The 25,629-nt window shown below is 41.0% G+C and overlaps 2 protein-coding genes across 6 annotated transcripts in view; one reads left to right on the forward strand and one right to left on the reverse strand.

Moving 5' to 3' along the window:
- Positions 1 to 25,629, reverse strand: part of Atg16 (Autophagy-related 16) — a 397,081-nt gene that overhangs the window by 139,284 nt on the left and 232,168 nt on the right. The gene's annotated exons all lie outside the window — the stretch shown is intronic.
- Neo (ZP and PAN domain-containing protein neyo) overlaps positions 4,430 to 25,629 on the forward strand; it is an 87,836-nt gene continuing 66,636 nt past the window's right edge. The window contains exon 1 of one of the 2 annotated variants that reach the window (XM_083033332.1): positions 4,430 to 4,490. The gene's annotated coding sequence lies outside the window, so the exon portion shown is untranslated. Of the gene's footprint in view, positions 4,491 to 23,792; positions 24,381 to 25,629 lie in introns of those variants that run through there. The other variant, XM_083033333.1, reaches the window with a different exon arrangement.

Here is a 25,629-nt window from a genome sequence, read left to right on the forward strand (position 1 = left end):
GGGGGAGCTCGGAAACGTAACTTCATACCAAAGTTCCAACGATATTATTTCCCTGATAAAAGTTTCTCAAGGTGTCAGTGGAATCGGGGCCAATGTACAACCGGATATTACGTTTCTTAGAGGCTATATGAAACGGTACTTATTCCGGAGAATGATAGAGAAAGGTTACGCTGTTTTGTAAAATGTAGATGTACCAGAAAAGTTGATGATATCCAAGGCACGACTTGCATAAAATATTTCTAAAATATAAAGAGGTGTACACACATATATATATATATTAAAGTTATATCAGATGCAAAATAAAGAAAGAAACTTACACGAATGATTTACAATTTATAAATCATCGTTTCTAAAATAATAATAATATTATAATCAATCATAAAATTAGATGCCTAATTTATGAATTGGTTTAATATATTTCGAAAATAAAAAATAGTCTATTATTTAATAAGCTTAATTTTAATTAACTTCTGAATATATTAAAACAGAATTATTAATTTTAAAATGATCAATATCCACTGCAGAAATCAAATTTCTAATTATTAATCAATTTGTATATATTTTGAAAAAATTACCTGCTCTTAAAACAGGACTCAAAATAATCTTCAAAGTTATTAAGAAAAGTTTTGAAAGAGGTTGAGTTTAAAGCGATTTTAAAAAGTGCAGGAAAGAAAAGTCATTCCTTACTACGTAACGCTTTCAAGGAAAAGTAAGAAGAGATATTATTTAAACAAAATTAGAATTTTCCAATAGTTAGATAAAATAAATAAACTCAATATTAGCAGCAGAATTGCTGCGCTATCATGAGATTCCGTCGAGTTCGCAGGCGGCCCTTCAAGACCACAGACATGAAATATTTTTCTCTCATTCCGCGTGATACGACTTTCGAACAACTATGCAAAGTACTTCTGGAATCCGCATATTTCATATGCGCGGCATAAAGTATGCTTTGAGCGACTGAGTTTTTTTTAGAGAATTATTGCAGATGTAATTTCTCAATTCTGTTTCTTTTAATTACATTTGGAAAAGCGTACAACGAAAGGCCAGATTAGTAGGCTTAGTCACCACTTTATTTCAAGTAAAGCTAACTTTGGTCACACATGTATGTACGGAAACCACGCCGTTTTGTAATGTCGACATTACAATGTAATTTGCGTCAAAATTTATTAAAGATGGACATAATTTCATTATTCTGGATCATGTCAAGATTAAAGTGAATGTCTACAACATTTTATTGTTAAATTTCACTAAATGACGACAGGAGCGAGAAATAACTGAGTCGACCCGTCGCAAATGAGCAAAATTAACCCTTTTGCCCAAATCATAAATATCAGAATGTAACAGAACAGAATATAAGGTATTTTATGCCGAGGAATATGAAGCTTGAAATGTAACAAGAAAAGCATGCATTACTAGTTGGACATTTCGAACAATCGCGACTCTGCTTTTCTCTCTTTTCTAAATTTCAATTACAAATACAATTAAATATTTTGCGAGCGCGATAATCTCTTATTAAAATTATAAAGATAAAATATAACAAATTTTTTTTATTTGCATGAAAGATTACGAGATGTAAACGACAGCCGATCACGTTGGAAATAAATTGTAAAATATTGAATTAATTTTATCTTTATCGCAGGCCTCATTCCCCGCATGCTGTGTATATTCCGCGCTGTCATATTCATATATTTGTGGCACATTTCGAAAACAAACAATCGCCGAAAATGCATAACGAATGAGCCCTCAGTTTTCGGCTACAAACTTTGCTTTCGTGTAACGGGATACGCAAAACGATAACCTGCAACCCGCGCCATCGCGACTGTGTGAGAACGCGCGACACAATTTATGTGAATTCACGAATGGCTACGTGCAACAATGCATAAGTACGTATCTGTATGCGCGTGTACGCCTGATCCATTAATTTTCGTCCAAGCTGCTTCCTCGCCGCGTCAGAAACAGCTATATAGCTGTGAACGGTAGAAAAGTTGGTCGATTAAACCAGCAATAGCGGTGTCCCTATCCATACAATCTATAATAAACCACCGGTGCTCCAGCTGCGACGTCACATGTAGGTTAAAATAATTTAAGGCTTATACTATGTATATATATTACTACTACTACTATATATACTCTATATACTCCCCTGTATTCACCCTCTTTTACTAATTATCATAACTGTAGAAATTGATTGCAAAGAAAGCTTTCTATTATTTTGATTTACTACATGTGATTGTCGTAAGAGCAGCTCTCTCATTAGAGTTGCTGTTTCTACATATATTGTACGCAATTTATTGCATCAACAAAAATTTCATTGTCATTAGTGCCGTATTAATTTTTCTTGTTCTCGAAGTGGTGCTGCGATAAAGCGCAAACTCATGTTTATGACATTTAAAAGTCGCATAATTTATCTATCACATAATCATAATCTTTAATCCCACGAATTATACAGATTTGAATTATGGACATTTAATAGCGGTTTCAATAATGCCTGTGATTTCATGAGACATCAAAAAGAATATATTTCAGTTAGTAATTTATAAGAACCTCGCGTAGGCATTAACGTATAACGTAACTGCATCTATAAATTTAGATGTGGGTTCTTGCGCGAGTCTCGAAGTGTCTTCAAATGGTAACGTACGTACAATTAGATACGCCAATAAAATTTTTTTTCAGAATGATCTCCTTGCCGTAGCTTGCATAATTCATTAATGTTCTCGCGACCATCTTTGCCCGTTAATGTGTGTTCTACCGCGCGCTAAAATATTTTAATTACGATAATTTAGACACATGCGTAATAACATTAGATTCTCGTATTATTATATCGATGCTATATAATAGCTTTTCTTCTAACTTGAAATATATTTATGTATTTTCACAAAAATATATACTCTTTCTCTCTTCAAAAATGGTAACAACTTTGCAAATTTTAAAATAATAATATGGTAAAAAATTAAAATAGTTATATGTTGTAAATAATATGTTATAATATACCTTATTCTCGATTAATATTTTTTGACAGAAATCAGCTGATAACTGTCAAAAATATTAATCGTGTTTAAAGTATTATAACATATTATTTAAAACATTATTTTAATTTTTATAACATATTATTATTTTAAAAATTAATTAGCAAGTTAACGCTTTAATCAGCTGATTTTTATCAAAAAATATTAATAAAGCGAAAATTTTCTAATTAAATATTCTAGATTATATATTTATATTGTATATGTTATAATTTGCTAATTAAATTTTAAAATAATAATATGGTAAAAGTTATAAAATAGTAATATGTTGTAAATAATATGTTATAATACCTTATTCTCGATTAATATTTTTTGACAGAAATCAGCTGATAACTGTCAAAAATATTAATCGAGTTTAAAGTATTATATAACCTATTATTTAATACATAATATATTATTTTAATTTTTATAACAATATTTTAAAAATTAATTAGTAAATTAACGCTTTAATCAGCTGACGCTTTAATCATATATGTCATGTAGAGCTTCGATTAATTTTTTTTCAGTAGTAATATAAGACATTAATCAGACGTTGTGATTGCTCGGTAGATACACTGACAAATTATCCAAATTAATTATTATACAACAAATTTATTATATAACAAATTAATTATTTTTTACAATAATCAAGCTTCAAATACACAAGACATCTCGAAAACATTTCTATGAATACGAGAGAGAAAATATTATTGCGGAGAAAGAGACATTCTCTCTCTCTCTCTCTCAATGTCTCTTAATCAGCTGATTTTTCTGTCAAAAAATATTAATAAAATTTGCTAATTATATATTCTAGCTTACCTATTTATATTTATATTGTGTATGTTATAATTTGCTAATTAAATTTTAAAATAATAATATGGTAAAAGTTATAAAATAGTAATATGTTGTAAATAATATGTTATAATACCTTATTCTCGATTAATATTTTTTCTTTCTAAAGCTATATCTTTTTGAACGAATCTCCTTCGAATTTTAATTAATTATTAATATTAAGTCATGTATATAGTATCGCGCGCGCGCTATTAGCATGAAGTTGCCGATGTTTGTAGCTTCGGCCATTACCGAAACGTCGCGAGTATCAGGCAGTTCGAGCTGCGTCCCGCTGTGATTAATTAGTAAGCATAATCGTTAAAAATGATTTCTAACCTTTGTATTGTAATATTTATCAATCGCGTATCATAATTTCAACGTTAATATGTAGGCGTAATTGTTCGAAACGCATATTTCGCGAAAAACTTGATTCAAAATCTCTTGCCAACATAACCCAACTTAATCTGTTGTCGCGCGCGAATGTGTTGCGATCCGCAGATATATCTATCGTTAATTCTAGCTTACATATTTATATTGTGTTATAATGCGAAATAATAAGATTATTTTAATATATGTATGTATTTTATTTGTTACAGGTAGCATTGCGATACACAGTGCGATTCACGCGTCGTGTCGAAAGTGCCGTGTAAAGTATCGGTGAGTGAGAAATTGTTTATTTTATAATTTATAATATTTCTATAGCGGTAATGGGGATGTATATGTAATATGTTGAAAATATTAAAATAGTAACATATGTTTTAAATAATATGTTATAATATCTTATCCGCGATTAATATTTTTTGACAAAAATTAGCTCTGATAATTGTCAAAAATATTAATTGAATTTAAAATATTATAACATCCTTTTCTAAAAAAGGCACGTTAAGTCGATTCTGCCAAGTATTGGTGCATCTTTTCCGATGCGGAAAAGAATCAACAATACTTGTCAGAATCGACTTAACATGCCTTTTTTAGAAAGGGATATCCAAAGTAAAATAATGATCGGATCTTCTAAATAAGGTGTTAATATTTCCGTGTCGACTTACTTTTACACGTAACGATTTTATTATACGTTTCCTTGAGATACCGTAATCGGGGCCGGAAATACGCATACGATATACGCGCGAAATATCGCGAGTGCGGAAAGAGAGAACTCTCTGTGAGACTTCATTGTATACACGTATGTATATGCACTCTGATACGTGTTATGTGTACGACCGAACACGATCCCTCGCGCGAGTTTACAGTCCTCGACTGAGAGTAGGCAAACGTAATCCGCGTTTCGGATCTACCTATCGGCGACAAAGAGTCAGGCCGCGCCGGTGAGAAATATACGAAAGAGACCTATTCATAACGCTTCGATTGCAATCGACATTCGCGAGTTCAGCCGAGATCACGGAAGTAACATCACGAAGTAACGCAGACATGGCGCTGCGGCCAAGACTGGTTTTACAAGTAGTAGTAGTAGAAGTAGCGGCGAGCGGAGTATTCCGAGTACGATTCCACAGTTAATGCGAAAATGATGAATTTTCGAAATCTTAATTAAGCTTCTTAGATGAGAACACACTTCTCTATTTATGCAAATCGGATTCTGTTTTCAAAGCAGTTTTGCAAGAGGGATATTTTGCGTTTGAAAGCATAATATATAAGAAGATATAATATAGAAGACGCGATTCGCGCAAACTAATTTTCATTTCTTTCCTTTTCCTCAAATTAATTTAGAAACACTTTTTAGACAAATTTGATTAGATATCTTTTCTCACGCTGTCTTCTAATCTTTAATATCAGATAACTTTATAATTAATCTTTTGATTTAAAAAAAATCCATTAAAATAAAGTCTATTAAAATTAAATCTTGAGATTAAATAAGGAAAGATAGCTAAAAATATGTTCAAATAATCTGAGCGTAGAGATTAGCGTAATATATCTTCGGATGCATACATGTGCTCGCGAGATGCAACATCTTAAATAGTTTTACGCACGCAACTAAGCTTACAATTATATAATATTCCATTAAAATGAAGTCTATATCTCTGGAATTAATTAAAGAAAGGAATAATATAAAATAAGAGGAAAGGAAAAGTTGGAGCTAAAATTATTAATTGAGTATCTGTGCAGAGATCAGTGTACCATATATATGCACGACGTGTATTAGTGTAATATCATCTTTTTTCCCCTTATTAAACTATTATCGCGCCTTTGGATACACAATCGCGAATATCAGTTCGGTCTCTCGGCTCGACGATCTACATATATATACGCACAAAGTACTGGTTCGAGTCGCTCTCGGCTCTGAGCTCCTGGAAAACCGGTCGATCGAACGCCTCTACTTTTTATTCCAACGTCAGCGATGCGACATTAATGATCACCGGTCGTCTTCTTGTCGTATTGCAATCTTTACATCGTATCGCATTGATTCAGGAATGAGTTAAATGGAAAATTTAACAGCGTAACGCACGATTGTTTTAGTTCATAATCCTTCATATGTGCTCGTATATGAGATTCAATCGTTTCACGCTCTATCCGCAAATCTCTCAACTCCTTTGGTAAATCTGACTAGTCATGTAACTCGTTTTGTATCTATGTGACGCGCTGTGGGCTAGTAACGATGTTATCTACTCGGACACAATCATTGATGCAAGAAGAACGCTCACTGCAATCAAATAGATTACGCGTGTTTTATCACGATATAAATTACTCTCTGGCGTTATGACACTAGATAGCATACGTTGCTGACTTTACGTATAACAATGAATCACATCCGTATGTAAACGAGTTGATACAACTTAATAGTCGATCTTTAACTGTCATGCTGTCGATTAATACATGCAACATCTAAATCTTATAATTTCGCACAGCTTAAACATATTTAATATTCAAGAATATAATCTTCAGAAAATATGTATAATAACACATCATTTATACTTGCAAGTTGTTTCGGCAGAGAGAAAGAGAGATTCCCAGAATAACGAATTAATTAAACACTATCACGAGCAAATAAACGAGATATCTAGATATATTCATTACATGTCCAAGTTGAAGGGTTGAATTCACATTGAAATAAGAACTAGAAGACTGCCTTCTATGAAAGAATGCGCTCGCAAAGCCCGTTTTGTCATCCGAAGGTCCTGTTCAGAAAGGTCATGGACTAACGGAACGAGCGCGTCTCTGATGGTGGCAGGATTTAGGGTACATTGCACCGATTTTTCATGCAAACGATAGCGCGAGCACGCCCGGACGCGTCGCGAGGCACGATTTCTTCGACCGGTGCATCCGTCAACGTCGCGCCGTCGAGTCGTAGAAATTTAACCCGCCAGAAAAATGGACAGCTTCGTGGCACGCTTCGTTCACGATCGAAGGAAGGGTGGCTGGACCCACTATCACGCGGACACGTCGAGCGTTCGTGAAAAAACCCCTCGATTTGTATTCACGCCGTGACATTGTAGACGAAAGGAAGCATCGTTTTTTACAGTTTATCGCCTTTCACTGGAATCTCATATTCTTCGTTGATGTAGTAATTTTTGTTGTCGCGAAATCCGTTCGCGTCCGATTCAATGCGATAAGAAATGTATTGCATTATGAATGAAGCATATAAAATTCTTTCAATCATCGCAAATCTTTTTAATATAATTTTATTTCCAATATAATATTGTTGTATATGTAATATAAATTCTTTTATGTGTATACTAAAAATGCTTTTATTTTTTATTTTATTTTGAATCAGTAATTGTAAAATGATATTCAATCTTATATTAACATAATTTATTCCAGAAATAACTCACCTCTCGCGATGAAATAATTGTGACAAAGTAATTTCAATTCGCCATTCCATTGTTGGATGCGTAATATGTGTACATACTCTGTGAAACTTTTGCCACGATGAAATAATGGCTACTAGAATCTCGTAGAACGCACGATTCAATGTTCGAAACGTGCTGGGTCCGCTAGTTATAGCGCTACCGCGATGTATACAATTAAAAGTTGCGTCGAACGTTCGCAGTAAAGTTGTGTCGCGTATTTCGCAATTACACGTCCGAATGAGACACGCCTGCAGCATGTGTGCATCCGTTTCTGATCCTCGAGACGTAGGTACTCCCGCTCTTTCCGGCGGTTTTAATTTCGTTTCAACAAGCAAGGAATGTTAGCTCGGGAGAACGGAAAGAACGAGAAGGATGGTGGGGAAAAAAAGAGAAAAAAACGGCGGAATCAAGAGCATTCTTCGTTCTTCGTTTCATCCTCGGCGGTTTCGTTGCTTGCGACCATCGTGACGGCGGTGGTGGTGACTCTAAAGGTCGAATTAGATTACCGTCGACTCGATTAAACCTCCGTCGTCCGAGAACCCTGTATGGGTGTGGGATATAATCTCGGATGTTGCATTCTCAGCGTTGCACGTTCCGACCGCTTTCGACAGTTATGAGGGAACAGCGTGATTTTACGTAGGCGTCGTTATGCATTAAAATATACACTAATGATGTCAAATTCGCACACATATATACAGAGGAACATACAATAAGTGTTCAAAAGATTGGACCAATACAGAACTGGGCCTTTGATATTAAGAGACATCAAGGTACTTATTTCTGTGCTATACTATAAGTATACTAAATTTTTTTTTATCAAAGTAATGATTGCAACATTGAACTATACGCGATACGTTACTTGTTTCATTCAGCCGCTATAATTCGATCTGGCTATCGTTCGATAAATATAATCTTTGTGCAATTTGGTCCAATAAAAGGACCGGACCGTATCGGGAATCGCACGTTCCACCTGCCATCGAGATAAAATACATCGATGGTTCTTAGATGCACCAATTTCTTTCGGCGGTATCGTGCCAAAATGCAGTACGTGCTGCATTTTCGGCAGAAGAAATCTCATGAAATAAGTTCTAAAAGCTCTCGCGACCATTTCACCGCCAATTCCGGGAATCGGACGCGAGTTTCCCGCGTTTTCCCGAGAAACATGGAGCAGATTTCGAGTCGTGATAAAGAGTTGCATGCACGCTGCATCGACGAGTCTTATAAATCCGTAAAAGACTTTCTCTCCCTGCTCTCTCCCCTCTTTTTCTCTCTCTCTCTACCCTTAGGCTCTCGCTATCTTGCGGCTCCCCAGCATCCCCCACGCGCGCATTATATCGTACCGAATTGCAGTACGTGCGATACGCCAGATCGCTGGGAGAAATCCCGTGAAATAGATGCGCGCCGGCGGCGCACGCGATGCAACGCGATCGTAACGATTAATTGAATGCGCTAATTCACACTCTCTAATCTTGCGTAACCGTATTTACGCGTAATAGGACAAAATGGATGCCCGCGCGGCGGTATTGCTCGCGGCGAAGCCCGCGAAGGTCAACGCGGTGTCGGCGCGAGGACGCGCAAAGCGGCGAGGCTATTTGCAGAAGGCATCGGGAATACTAATTTGCGCTAGCCTCCCCTTTCGCGCTGGGTGTACGTGTGTATACCACCGTGGCAAATACCCCCGAACGCGTCAGGCACGTAACATAAGGCTGTATCTCTATAGAATTCACGCGGCGCGCTTCGATTAATCCCCCACCACCATTCGTGATAAAGAAGATTTTGCGCGTTATATACGGAAACGCGACGTAACTTTCGATCGAACTGGGTAAGTCAGCGAAGCATTTTCTTCGCCGTGATATACGACTTGACACATACGCGAAACACCGAAACGCGAATCTCTATCACACATTTTTATACGTATGCGCTTGATCGATTTTGTTGGATTGTCGCCGGGAAAATTTTTATTTTATTTCGGATCAACTGTATGTCTGGACTCTCGTCGAAGTTTGATAAATGTTAAAAAGCCAATCTACTTCATCGGATTTGTTTGGAAATAATTCCTTTCGGATTGCGCATAACTTTCAACAAAGTGTATCTATGAAATATTGTAACACGTATTTGTCCATTCGAATTTAATAAAGTATTTTATGAAACGATGTTTAAATAATGACTTGAATATAAATTCCTGTAATTAATTACATATAATACTAAGCTCTATATAATCGAGAGCGTGTTACAATAATTTAAAACACATCAAACGTAAACAAACCGACAGATGTAAACAATTTTGATGTCGATATTAATATGCGGTAATCTCGGAAAAAATATCAAAAATGGCAAAAGTATTATATACATGCACGCAGAGATTGCTGTACATATATGTTATATGTGCGTATAGGATTATTTGTTATTTCGCATACATGCACTTTCAAAAACCGAGAGATTATACTGTTTTGAATGCAGAATACATATAGGATACACAATTTTCATTTGTTAAGTTAATTATACTATCAACCGGAAGAGAGACTAGTAAAAACAGAAAAGAAAAAAAAAGGAAAAAAAAAACGAAAATCCACCTGCCAAACCCGTGCGTTTCAAAATCAAATTGGCGATTAATGGTAAAAGCGATGATAAACTCGTACCGTTTCACCGAAATTGATCCATAACGTTGCGAGAGCCTCGATGCGTGCGTAACAGAGGTTTCGATTTAAATCGCTAATTGAACACGAGCCTTTAGGATCGTTCGCGTTTCAATTTAATAGAACGGTTATTCTTTCGGAAAAAAAGATTTTAAAGTATTAATTTTTTTTCGCGAATAAATTCATAGTGTGCCGAAATAAGTTGGACTATTAACAAACTGTCCATCTTTGTTGCACCTGGAACGCGCGAATCGTGGCAAAGAGGTCGAGGGGAGGAAAGAGGAAAGTTTCGACGAAGGCAGCCGACGACCTGGACAGACGGGCAAGAAAGGTTGATTAATACCCGAGGTATTGTTTTATGGAAATTTCCGGCCGTCAGAGCGCTTTTTATCTTTCGCTCTCCCTCCTCCTTTCCCTCTTCCCCCATCCCCTCGTCATCACCATGTAACCCATTAAGGGCGAGTCTGTCGTATTGTCATGCTAAGACGCTGATTTTCCTTCGGCCCTCATTATCAGTCTTAATCCTACGAGAAGTTGGTGAGAAAGTGAGAGATCCTCCCTCGGCGAAGAATGGTTACTACATCTCAAAGAATTGAGAATGAATTGGACGTCCGTGAGGATCGTGGAAAAACTCTCAGGTCGCGGCCTGAATATTGCGAAGGGAGATGGAGGGCGCATTTCAGGAGGACGCGGAAGTGCATTCGGTCTAAGAGGATGAAATCGTTCTTTAGAGGATATGCATTATCCATCGTAACAACTGCCGGCATTATACTCTGTTTCTTTGATAGTAGTATTCTTGACAATGCGTATCCCCCGCGATCACCCGCGCGAGTTCTTGTATAAGACGGAGATGACGTGCCGATAATCTTCGATGAATTACGTAAACTCCAAATTTGGGAACGTGCTTGTCCGTGGCGGCGTATAGAGGGAATAACAAGATAAAACGGAATAGAATAGAATGGAATGAGCGTACAGTGGCATATAAAAGAAACAGTACCATATACGTAAGCAAGAATGGACTATTAAAAGATAGTAATCGTGCGTTTACGTAAATTGGTCCCTCGCTCTTTCTCCATCTCCTTATTTTTGCGTTCAATTTACCGCCACCCGATTATGTCACGCTGAACCATCGAGTGTTCTTTTCATGGTTAAGGCTTCAGCATTGCTACGGTCAACTCCATACATTGGATCACTATTCACTATTGCGTCATCACCCGTTTACTATACATAATAAAATCGTGTCTGCGTTCGCGATCGACAAATATCTTGTGCAATACGATTCTACAAAAAAAAGTAACGTTATATCATTTTATCTATTTTTTCTTTCAATTTGTAACAACATTTCGTAACACTGTATTTCCGCGATATTATCGTGATATTATTATCGCGCGAAATTCTAATATAGATATCTCTCGCGACTTTATACAGATTACATTCACGCGAATGCATGTCTAATCGCCTTTTTCTATTATCGCGCTAGTCGCACTAGCGTGTATCGGCTCGAGATTCGCTAATGAGGGTAACGCGAGCAATGAACCGGAGCGAGGTGCGCATTTCTTTGTGGATAAAAATCCACGAAAAATTGAGACAAGTCGATCTGTCGGAAATCCATGACGCCATTAGGCGATATACGCGATTACTGATGCCAATCCGATAAAGCTCTCGTCTCGGTCACTCACTGGCAAGAAAATCCAGCAGCCTCGGTGAAATCGTGGCAAGAAATTGTGGTATGATGACATCGGTGTGCGACAGAACGATCGATATTCCGGATAATCTTGTTCAAATAATGAGACATGTGGCCTAATTAATACGGCCGAGTCGAGAGAAGGGAGGATAAAATTCGGATGATGTCGGCAGCACTAACGCACCTTGAATTACCGCGTGACTCGCGTATAAATAAGACGTAACGTGAGAGCGGGTAAGCAGATCTACTGTTTAAAAAATGCTGTTTGTGCACGCGATAAGACGATAAGACTGGTTTGCACAGGCCTGACGCGAATAACTGCAACGGCTTCGGAAAAAATTCGAACGCGCTATCACGTTGATCTCGATACCGAGAAAACGGGACCCTACACGAGGTTCGAAACCGCCTTGGTCACTCGCAAGGAGGCCGACAACAAGATTTACCGTCGTTAAATTCATCATTTCTGGTCATTTCTGCCAGAAATAAAGCCATTATCATAAAAACGTCAGAACTAAATGCGAATTTCGTAAAAGATTCAAATACCACCCGGTGCGTTTATTTTCTTTTAAGTTCGTTGACCTTGCCCGAAATATCCAAGAAGCCGATTAATCGCCAAGAATGTAAAGTGCAACTGGTTCGGTGTATGCAGAGATCGCGAACCAGAAAGCGTATCACGTTTCTCGTTTAACATCTCCGCGAATCATTAATTTATGCGTCAAGTGGAAATAGCTGATAAAAAAAAAATCAACGCCTCCGTTGTAATTCGATGTAATTTGCGCATCTTAAGGATCTACCTATATATATAAAGCGGAGTTGAAAGCGTCGCGTAATTGGCATCTCGTTCTGCTTATAATTAAATCTCCGTTACCGCTTAACGAGATTTCGAAAATGCTATGAGAAGCGGGCGTGCTGGGCTTCTGCGGATGACGCCGCGAAGAAACCGCCGGAATTGCTTTCACGAAGCAAGAGAGAACGAGATCTCGATCGTTAATTTAATAATTTCCGCGTTGCGATAAAGGTCGACGCGGCAATGAAATGGTAATTTACCTAGATAGACGCGCACATGATTGTGTGTGTGCGAGTGTACCTATATAGAAATAAGACGAAGAGTTCGAGTATCTTTTCGAGTAATACCCAGGCTACACACGAGCAATAGAGACGGATTCCGCAAGAGAGTTTCTCATAGCGGACATTATATTTTCTCGCTGGACGCACCGCGGAACATCAGCGGCTAACAACGCCTCGTAATTTAGCCGGGCGTTCACACGCTCACGCGTGTCGGTTTCTGCGAGTACGATTGGCGTCGTGAGTAATTTCCATTGCTGTTAACTCAGTAATATATCATTCTCGCGAAAGTTTTATGGTACCTATCGCGATGACAGATTACCGATTGTATACTGACGCGTTTACTTTCACGCGGAGCACTATTACTTTCGCGAGCTTGACCAAGAAGCGACTCCCGCGGTTGATTGATGTATGAAATCCCGATTTTATGCAATCTCTCTCGTTGTACCTTTATCGTTCTCACAATCTATTTATTTAAAAAAATATATTTAAACATTTTTTAAAAATATTTTTTAAAATTAAATTTCTGTTTATTATCTGTAATATTAAACTTTATAAACTAGTACAAATATTAGCAATTTATAATTTTGCGATGCATTTTAAAGTTAAACGAATTTTATAATATATAATTTTCTTGTGTGCAATTTCGTTGCGTAATAGTAGTATGGTAGAAAAGTTGTTACATCATTATATAGGTACAGTTCTAAGGAAAGCATGAGGGATAAAGCTACAGCAGTTCGAAATAGATAGTCGAACCAACGCGTTACGGTTTTGTTTCCAAGCGTGTATTCAGAACACGTTGTTAGTGTTAACATTGCTCTCTCACGTTTCCGATTCTTTCTTAGAGCCAATTATACCGTTTACTCGAGTCAGAGAAAAGGATAAAAAGATGCTGTCAAGGCTAACACCGGTATCTAGAAGGCTTGGTGTATTCCGCATATTTAACTACAACTCGTACGGATACTTGTTTAGCAGCACGATTATACGAGAGTAAAAAAACCTGTGCGATACGAAACATGTGCGCGTGATTTTGCAAAATTAAATTAAATTTAACACTGGCAAAAAGGAGCAGAGGATTCTATCGGAGCGAGAAGCCGTAGTGCGAAAGGAGAGCACGAAATTTTATGATTATTACGTCCCGAACGATCAGGATCGTAATGTCTCGGAATCAATCTCGCAATCTCGAACTCTTCCGTGGTATTCGCCGTAGAACGATGGACCATCGATCTCGCGGTCGGAGTTCGCGCGCGGCTCGGATTATATAATGGCGCCTGGTCGTTTTTGCTCGGTGAAAATCTCTCCGAAGCACCGACACGGTCGATTAACTACCGGGAATATATTGTGCGTAACGCCATGGCCTTATGTGTACGCGTAATTAGCCGGTCTTACCGCGCGACCGGCGCTAATGAAGGATATACAGACATACATATGCGCGTACGATGTGTATATATATATATATTTATATAAAGCCCCCGCTACTAAGTATCCGCGGATAACTAATCTCCGCTTGTGCCTAGTTGACCGATCGTTATGGCCCGGGTAACGACACACACATACGACGTGCCTTCTTGTACCCTAACGAAGAAGAAAACGACGAGCACGAGAAAGGAGGGGAAGGAGATGCCGAACCAAGACGCACTCCTCTCTCGCACACCCCTGGGAAACGCTTAACCCCGCGCGATCGTATGATAGAACTAATCGCGTCCGCATGCCGGTAGAATCGATGAAGCAACGACGATGATCGACGATCGATCGTCAGCCCTTAATCACCGTCGGTGAATCACGAGTGACGCCGGAGTGGTCGTTGCGAAATCCGTCTAGAGAGAGAGAGAGAGAGAGAGAGAGAGAGAAAGAGAGACCATCGTTTCTCCCATCCCCTATTCGCACCCTTCCTCGCGGAAAGTTCGCGAAAGGGTCAATGAGCGAGATAAATCTGCTGCGCGGAGACATTGATAATCATTTTACCGCTTATCTACGAGTACGCGTATCGTACAAGCTCTCGCTACAACTTCCACCGGTCGCTCGTAAAACATCGATTACGATAACGGATTACGTATACACGTATCCCTCGATATCGAGACGATAAAAGCCCATAGCTCGGGAAAACCATGGAGAGGGCTCGGCTCGTATTTCGTAATGCCGTCGTAAGCATTCAACAAGCATTATTGACGATATTACACATACTCGGCCTCTGTACGAATCATCGAGTTATGTTTTCTTATCGTTTTTGATAGACATAATAAAAATAAGAACGTCGCGTTTTATCGCAACACTCGGAGCATTTGAATATCGCAACTTGTATCGGGAGGAGAGATCTATGAATCCGCGACGTGGATTTCTTCTCGCGGTAAACATAATTATCGTTATCGATAAGAAGAGGCAAGCTGTTGCGCGTTAACATCGCGACGAAATGCTTATCGAGAAAATAATTGAACCGCTGATAACCGGAGTGAGAAATGTCGTCGAAAAGTTGAAGGATTTCATTAAAGTGGAAGAGAGCGTCTACGTGATGTGCTCTATCGAGTCATCAGTGGAGAGAGAGAGAGAGAGAGAGAGAGAGAGAGAGAGAGAGAGAGAACGGAGGAGATGAAAGTAATACCGTATAATATCATCCGGCAATCGACCGCTCGTTGCCCTGAAAGTAGCGGTGCTAGGTGGATAATTCTCCAGGATCACCTTGACCAAGACGGAAGAAAGGCAGCAGCGTGCTCGCTGAATGAGACCCGTGGCTGAAATTGTTATAAATCATTGCGGACAGTGGCCGCTAGCTACCGCGAAAGTCCGTTCGTTACCGACGCATATGGGAAAATAATAATTTATTATTATGAGCGATGATGCGCGCGCGGGTGGGAAACGGAGAACCGTAACATAGTTGCAGAAATACAGATTTCGCGACGGATTATTTCTATATCGTCAGGTCCAACGACCTTGCCGCAAAGGGTGACACGTTCGTATAAAAGTGCGACGTAACGGTCGAAGCGCGTTTTACGGCGGTGCAATAATTTGCGTGCATTTAAGTGGTAAATATTAGCTCACTTTAGGAGTGCGTAATCGAGATATAATTTGATCGCCTCAAAGCTATATGTGGAAACGCGTACGGATTTAGATGTTATGCTCTGTATAACCAGTTGCGCCTTGCTATACGATTATTGCTGGAATAAAATATGATTATTAAAATCGCCGGTTAAAAGTAACGGTAAAAGGAAGGCGGCTCGGACAATATTTTATGCGCTATTTAACTAGTGTCTCACGGGATATAGGCGTATCTTGACACTATTTCTTGATAACTATTATTGATAACTTAATACGCCAAGATTTTTCCCTATAAAGAAAATTACTTTCTTATCAGAAATGAATATCGCGCGGCAACATACACCTTCTTACATTTTTTAATTAAACTAAGTTATAAAATTATTATTGTTTGCATTACGAGATAAGAGGCAGGTGAAGAAGACACTGGTAGAAGCGAACGCTTATTTATAATCTTCCTGTCAGAAACAAGTGAGGCAAAATACATTCCGAGAAGATTGATCTGATCAAGTTTTCTCACCTAACTGGGTATTCAAACTAGGTTAAGCTCATGAAAGCTTTCGCGAAGTAAAGAAAAATTCGCATGCACGATTTCGATGCGCAAACAAATAAGAGCGCCGCGTTTATTTCCGCATGATGTAGCTCGAGAGCGCTTGGTAAACGTGAAATTTTACGGAGCCGCTTAAATCGCGAATGCGTCTGCTCTCGACGATTTGCTCCCTCGCAACGTATCGGCGAAAGGGTGCGGGGTTTTGCAAGAGGAGAAAAGAGAGAAAGCGGAATGGAGAAGTGCACGCCATCGTTACCGGAGGATATTCCACTTGTGTCTATCAAATAAAAAATTGAACTCGCCGATATAATTGAAGAATGGAAGAAGAAGAAAAGGGCGCATTAATAAATGCCCACTCGAAACAGGAATACCGCGGCAAATGACATAATTCCATGTGCATGTTCGCGCAATTTGTGACATCTAACTTGAGGTGAGGCTAGTGTGGCTCGATGGATCTACTTGCACGCGATAATATATAAATATTAAAATACACTCAATATATCCCCCCATCTCGTTTGCGCAATCGAAATAATATAGAGTTGCATTATTTCGTCGTTATATATTGAATCATTATAATTTTAGATGGAGGACGACAAATTAGAATCTTTAAAATTGCTAAATATATCATATCGCACATTGTATAACGAGCATTAACAATGCGCATAGGTATTATGTAAATGGAGATGTATTATTTAGCCATTGTTAGCAAATTTGCGAGGCAACTAGCACATGTACCTTGCTCCGTACAACGTCATTACATAAACAGATCGAACATCCCAGCTAATGCATTACATAAAGCTATAATATTATATACGGTTACCCCAATCCAAATTATTGTCTCATTTACTGTAATTTCTCTGTGATGTAAAGTAATAGCGTTATTATACACGATTGGAGAATATTACAGATTAAAACAATGTTTAACACACACATACACACACACACATTTCAAATTTAGAATAAATTATATTATAATTAATTTCAAAAAATACATTACATTAATTACCAATTAGTAATTTTTGAAAAATGGTCTAATAGTTTACAAATTAAGATTGAGAATAAATAATGAGTCATTTCATGAATATTATATATAAAGTCCGATAATGACGTGTACATACACATAGTATTCTCCGAAATATAATATTTCGTATTATTACGTGAATGTAATGATCGATATTGTAATCCGCTTAATCGTTTGAATGCGAAATTGCAAAACAGCCCTCAGCTACGAGAGTTTGAAACTAGATAGGTGCGCAGTTTAAAGCGTTAATTATCGGCAAAGTGTCGGCGGTGATTTCTGCCGATAAACTTTTCCATCTTTAAACGTTACGCGGCATTCACCGATAACGATCGGAGAACGATAGTGTTTCTCTCCGCAACCGTTCGTCCTGAGAACGCGAGTCGTGGAAAAGCTTTCAAAGGGAGTCCTCGACGAGAGTCTCGAAGAGCGTCATAGGCTGGCGGATCGATTCCCTTAGAGGAGTCAGTCAAGCGCCGCTTAACTAAGATACGGGCGGAACGACTGAACGATTCGGTAAATCGAGCGTAGTCCTGAACTTATGTTCTGCACGATCGAGAAAGTAGTTGTCGTTGCGGTAGTCGTCGTCAAGATTTACGCTCGACGATCCAACAGCTTTCGTCGCGGTTATCGATCGTACACGGGGGTGAGTTAATTGCTACCGGCTGTCGCTCCCGTCTTCTATCCATCTCTCAAACTCTCTTTCGCTCCTCTCTCCGCTTCTCGTAGCGATGCGAATCCATTCCATCGCATCCACAAGCATCGTTAATTAGCCCTCTATTACGACAGTAAGTAACGTGACTCTCCGAGAGAGATAAAGAGAGAGAGAGACACACAATAGTTGCCTGATATATGTGGCCGTAGATGAGCGACGCGTCGGGAAATATTACGTTGTGTCACGCAGTTAAAACTGAAGAAGGCGGATCATCGTACGCGGGGGGATCGCGTCAAACTACATTTCTCGGCGATTTATCTTCAATCAACGTTTTCCCTATGCCGAGCGCGAAACGCCGAGTGCAGTAAACCCGCGCAACCGCGCGTGTGCAACTGTGCGAAGGTGATGAGCGCGGAAAGCAACGGTAATGACAATCAGAGAGCGGTAGTTCTATTATGCGCGCGTAATCGTCGATTCACTCGCAGGTAAGCTCGCGCAGGTGTCTCACGACCTTGCGCGAACGCGTCTGTCTGGCGGCGGCATATTTCTACTCGCTCGTCGTCCCTGTTTCGCGAGACACACGCGTATATTCTTCAACAACGGTGAGAGATATGTTTTTTGTTTTTTTTTTTTTTTTTTGCTAAACATACTCCGAAGCGCCCGTGTTTTTACGTCTTACGTTATGGAAAGTACGGATCGGATAGATTTCATTCCAATCTCAGCGTTGATACTCCAAATTCATGCGGTGTAGAAAATTCAATGGGATACATTTTCGCGGGATACACTCGCTTCTCTCTCGAAATTCAGCTACGTTTCCGTAATGGACACTCGTCATTTGAATGAAGGATTCGATGACGCGCTACTCGGAAGAAAGACTCGTGCATTGACACACAAATGTACATTTTCTGCGAAGAGCTCTTCGTCGCAGAATACGTACGCATACGTGTACGTTTAGAATACTGGATTGAGACTAGTATTACCATGCCAGCCAGTCCGTATCCCGAGAGAGAGATAGAAGAAGAAGAAGAAAAAGGGAGAGCTAAAAAAATGTCATGAGAAGCTACCACCCCGGCGCATTAGCCTCTATGCAAATAAGCTGCTTCATGCAAGGAGCGAGTGAGCGAGTGCGATATAGAGACTCGAACTTGCGGATCGTAATGCCGCTCCCAGCCTCGTGACAAGATCTTCTATCGCGATTGAACGCACGAGTCGCAACACGCCACCTTCCCTGCGCGGTTGCGATAAGAGAACCACCGAGAGAGCGAGAGAGAGAGGACAGAACCAGGAAAAGCACGACACGTCGTGGAAATCAAGCGCAGCACTGCGTTAGAGGCCTTGAGGCGACGTGGATCGAAGGGAGAGAGAGAGAAAGAAGAGGGAGAGGAGGAATGAGAGGGGTTACCACGTTGGGCCACCATCAATCTCTCGGCGACACTTCGCTGAAACGTTCTCGCGCGCTCGAGCGAGAACAAGTTCGAGGTGCAGAGAATGGAGCGAGATACTGGCGTAAATGCGACCAAAGTTTAATTACCGCCGTTGCCTCGCGAGCGGCAAAGGGCTCGCCCGCTTCTCCGAAATCGCCCGTCTCTACCTTCCTTCGTCGACGGATTCATCAGCGGCTACGACAGTATCTCAGCAGACACGTGAAGATAAAGCCATAGGAGGAGAGAAGAGAGAGGGAGAAAACGAGGGAGATAGAGACGTGTCATCCTTAAGTCGCTCGTCCGCCAAGTTCCATAGCCATAGGGTCTTCCTGCGATTTGCTTTTCTCTCGTTTCATCTTTCCTTCACTGCCTTCCGAGTGTTCGTTCGTGCTCGTAGCTCGCGCCGTGGCAGCTTATCCGCGCCGTTTCACCGCTCCTTCTCTCTTCATTCCCTCCTTCTCTCCGCCTCTCCCGGTTTCTATCCATCCGCTTTCTCGTGTTCTATCCAATTCTCCTTCCAGCTCTGTTCCATTCTATTCGCCGCGTCTCCGTCTCGCTTCCGCCGACGATGTTGGTGTTGGCTTATGAAGATGGTAGTAGATACCTACTTAGAGAGCCACACAGCGCGCAGCCACGCATAAACCAGTTTCCTGGTTATCCGACTCCTCGCATTTTCCTGGTCGACGCATAGCGCGTCGAACCCGAACACGGAACGTACCATTAACGGAGGCTTCCTCGGCTCGATTCCGCGGGACTCGCGGCGCTGCCGATCAACCATCAACCAAGGCCCGGTTGTAAACCGGCGGTTGATGCTTAAAGGTCCCCCCTCTCGTCGATATCGCTTTAAAACGATGTAGTCGGTGCACGGAGAGATAGATGCGGCTTTCAGGGAGACCGTGAGCGCACACACGTCCCAACGTCGAGCATCGAATAATTACGTAACGAGCTCCCGTCTCTACGTGCATACTGTCGCGAGACGATCTTCGAAGAGAGACGTTATCCGTCCGTCTGGTATGCGAGACGCGGTGTGACGAACGGAACGGGGATTTACAGAGATTACCGGTGAATTTTCGAGCGAAATCGTTAGTCAACAATGCCTGCGCTATCTTGTTGCCCTCCGTGTTACGAGGGAGTAGCTTGAGCTCTTCCGCCTGAAGATACATCAATCGAAGGGGGATGTTATACAGATGCACATTCCAATAATTTAATTTAATTTAATTACTTGAGCATGTATATAGAGAAACGAAACGTACTTTTAACAAGAGAACGTTATTCCATAAAATTTACATATCTCTCTCTCTCTCTCTATCTCTCTCTAGCTGTACATCTAACTCATGGAGACACGTCGCGAGAATTAGAAATTTAGCGCTGCCTCGAGGAGAGAATCTCGCGCGATAAAGTGGTACGAATTAAATCACTCTGTGACTCTCTTAACACGATGCGGGTAGCGTCCATAAATCTAAGGAGATCGTACCGTACGTGGTCGAACGTACCGTGGAATCCACGACGTGGCGCGCGCACGCTCACGAATGTGCACGCGGCACATTCTTATAACCTTCTGCATAACTTTGAGAATCCGCTTGACCGAGAACGGGTATCGAGAACGGTCTTACGCCGTTATGTGATAAGTCGCGTGTCCGTTAATGTTGTTGTGCGAGTCACCCGCGTGAGTCACATGAGTCACCTCGTCGTAACCTCGTAACATATTTGGCAGTCGGCCGAGGAAGGTATATTCTAATTGATCGAACCGGCTAGATTTTATGCGACGTTCCGGTTTTACATCATCCATCTCTGGGAGAAACGGACGAAGGGAAAACGATTTCGCAGCATTTACGCGAAGCGTAATCGACCGATGCAACAGAAATCCAACAGAAATAAGTACTGGTTATCCGTTCAATTTCCATAAGGATCGCTTATAGGTCCATCCGGAGCGGTTGATACAAGTTAATGCATCGCTTCGCAACGTACACCCTACGTATGTAGCGTGCTGCGTTGATGCTATTGCCACCGATTGCTGATAGTAATTATCTTATCGCGCTGCGCGATCGTTCTTCTTACGTGTACCGCCCCGTTACGCGCTATAATATTACTTTATTAATAATAACTAACGCGCGCACGTTAATAACATCCAGACTATTCTGCAACGTTTATTAACCGCGAGGTTGACTAATCGGTGACTATATCGCGATGATCGATCGTTTCCTTAGATTCTGCGGGAAGCGAGCGTCTCGTTCGGTCGCACCATCTCCGACTCGCAATTCCTCGAGCGTAATTCCAATGGTGCTCGCAAAACCCGGCGGTCGACGACGTAAGACTGTCGCTGTCCTCTTTATCGGAGGACGTTCGCAAGATGCGCACGACCGCGAAATTATGGCGCGAAGAGGAAAGGAGAGGAGGGAAAGGTGACGAAGTGAGGGGGGGGATCCATCGGATCGATTGGTACTCAAGGGCGGACGGATAGCGGCTGATCGTAAATCGATGGCCACGACGAAGCGGTCGTTTCCCTGCAAAATTCCGCGGCGCGAGATAGCCGATTGCGATTGAACCCGATGGGACATCCAGGAACCGTTATTCCGCCATGGTGACGCGATGGTATAGGCACCTGGTACGAAGTGCTGTGGGGTCTGGGGTCCCCCTTCTCCGCAACTCGTCTTTTCCCTCTCCAGTGTTCTTTCGTTCCTTCTCTCCTCTTTTCTCTTTTTTCCTCGCGCATTTTGCGAGGTGGAAGCTCATCGAGCTCGTCGATCGTTTCCGCGGAGACATCGACGGGCCCCGGCTGTGTGGGTCGCGTTGTTCACACGTGAACATTCAATTTTGCTCTCTTTGAGTGACCGACCCCTTGCTTTTCCCTCTCTCGTCGTTCCCGCTTCCACGTCTCCGCTTCTTTCGCCGCGCGTCGTCGTACAGCGACTCCACAGGTATGCGTTCTCTCTCGCGCGACATAATTATTATTTTACCCGACACGCATCATCGGCTCATTCCGCGAGTCTTCCACGATCGCAACAGGTACCTACTAATGACATAGAGCGCCTCGCGTCCGCAGACTGTCTCGTTTCCTCCGCATCGTGCAAATTATCCTCGCTGCGGTCGGGCGTGTACCGTTTGTAATGTCACACGTTTCTGCTTATACGTGTGGTGTGTGCTTGCAGCGTGTATATCGATCTACGCATTTGTATTATCTATTAAACCTAACTATTCGATACGTACGTATCTTTGAAATCCTTGATTCGCGCGCGTTATCAACGGCAAAAATTTGCGATACCGGATAAATCTGCGAATCTGTCGACGTGGTTGAATTTACAAACGATGCCGTTCTCACGCTAACGGCGAAAACGCAATTGCAAAATAAATTAACTTCGTGACGGATTCGGTGATCCCTTGAGGCGACCGGTCTCCGTTATATGTCGTGGAAGAATTAGGCTAGGATCCGGAGATCGCCAATATGAAGGAAAAAAATACACTCTATTATCTCCCACAGTTATATAGAACCGTGGTAAAGAACAGTCGGGCGATAATGCGTTTAGTTATCCGCTGTCAGATCCCTTCACTCGTATCTTAACTGTCGACGTGCGAAAGAGAACGTATCAAATATAAACGATGCCGAGAAGACTGCGTATTCTAAAAGAGAATAAGAGGATGTTAAGGGGCTAGTAAATCCCTGTCAGCGTATGTGACTTAACGCATAAAGTGTCACGGCTTACCCGCTTGCGCGAGCACGTATATAATGTAAGCGTCATCGTGCGAAATAGTTGAACCCCGTTGAATGCGCGATCACGGAAGATTCTAAAGTAGGTGGGCGGCAGTTTTAGGGTCCGCGTTGAAATCGCGCTGTCAATCGCGAGTCAGGCCACGCTCGTAACTTCACCGATCCGACCGAGAATGTAAAAAAGAAAGAAAAAAAAAAAAAAAAAGAACAAAAAGCGGGAAGTGTGAACGCGGGGAATCTGGGCGGGGATAGCGCGAGGTAGCCGATCAAGAGAAAGAGAAAGAGGAGGTAGGAGAAGAAACCGGCGGTGATGTTTTCAATGGTGTTATACCGGCACGATCGAATTGTGCGTACCGTTCTGTCCTCCTTAGAGCCGCAGCGGCCTCGGTCCCCTCCGGCAGACGTCTTCGGTCGCTCGTGGAGAAGAGAGCCACACTGCCAGGTGTACACAGTGCCTAAGAGGCAGTCGGCCGACATAGTTACATCTCCAGTGAGCGGGATCGCGGCGAGTCGCGAGAGTCTCCCGCATTACCATCGCGAATCGGCTGCGTGCGTCTGTGATTTCGTGGTGGTTTACACCATGCGCGATAAACAAAAGTAATCGGTCCCTATATATACATATATACCTTCTCTCTTCTTCGTCGCGAATCTCTCTCTTTCTCCCTTTCTCTCTTTCTCCGTCCTCGGTCGCGGCAACGACTTAGCCCACGTTTGTGTGTACCGTTTCAGCATATTGTGCGCTAACGGCCACTCTCGAGCTCGCTCGCGCGCGCTTACCAACGCGAGAATCCCGTGAGAAAGGTGCCCGTGAAATTTGCCTTTGCACGGCGCAAGAGTGTCAGGATAAAACGCCGCCGAATTGCAAGCGTGCAGCATCGCGCCTGCGGCCAGATAGCCTCGACGACGATTCGCCTCCCGCGAAATTCGACATCGATATATCGAACGTGCCTCTCTCTCACTCTCGACTGTTCGGTTCCAGGTACGTGCCATGTTCCCTGGAATTTCACTGTGCCGCGAATTGGGTACACCGACAATGTGTGCGTCGGTGTAATTATTTTTTAACGTGCGACACGTGCGTAGAGACGCACCGTGTATCGCGATTGTGAAACACGACGTTGTATTTCGACTGCTATTTTCGGCAGCAGAACAAAACTGCCAGAGTTTGCGCGGATTGCCGCACGATTCCATGGAGTCATAGTGGTGTACGAAAATATCCGGCGATTTAAATTCCCGCATATGCACGTCGTCCTGTTTTGTTATTTATTGCACAATGTATGCAACAATGTAAAACGGAAATATGAACGATTTTCAATTTATTATCGTTACTGTGTTATTACTACGGTTATACGTTCGTAATATTTTAATTGCCATTTTAATTTCTTCGCGTGTCGTATTCATCTGATTTGGTCATGCAAAATATGTGATGTTAATTATATTAATAAATGCTCACTGACTTTTAACAGACTTATAAATTGTGTGTGTCTATATTTATATCTTATAATTCGAAAGCATTTTAAACTTCATAATCGTAATTTTACGTTTGCACGTTATTAAATGTGTAAAACTAATCTATATTAAAGTGTGAAAATGTGTCAGTTTATAGAATCATTAAGAAATATTATATTGATTTCTATAAAACTTACGTATACGTAAAGATTTTACTTTTTAAAGCTGCTGCTGTCTGATATACGATGTCTCAATGTCATTAACCGAACGTTGCTCCGAAATCTCTACGTTTTATCTCTGCGACTTTGCGCAGAATTCCTAAGAACTTGTCGTCGTTAAAAATATCCTTGCTCCAGCTCGCATTATTAATGCGAGCAAACCTTATTTTCCAATCTACTATTCCCGTTCTCGTTCTGTAATAAGAACAACGCGACACTTGGCCAACGGCGGTACATTCCATCCCGTTAATTCCTACTTCCGTTAATTCCCCTTTCTTCAATCCGTCAGAGTATTGAAACGTTCGCTCAAAAGCAGTAGAAAATACAGTCCCATATCGAAGAAAAAGCGGTTCGGAAAAACGCTTTGAGATGTTTAATTTTATATATAGTCCTTTAATTTTGTATTTAATTCCAGAAAAAAGATATTAATCTAGTAATTAACTGTCGTTATAGGTACATTCAAATTATCTCTTCCTCATCTTTAGCTTCTTTTATAAAATCTTTTTAAATCTATCTTGTCATATATATATATCATAAAAATGAAAAATAAATATTAAAACAAGT

This window comes from Prenolepis imparis, unplaced genomic scaffold (assembly GCF_030444845.1).
Source record: "Prenolepis imparis isolate NDT839.2.m4 unplaced genomic scaffold, iyPreImpa1.0 SCAF_3, whole genome shotgun sequence".
Taxonomy (NCBI): domain Eukaryota; kingdom Metazoa; phylum Arthropoda; class Insecta; order Hymenoptera; family Formicidae; genus Prenolepis; species Prenolepis imparis.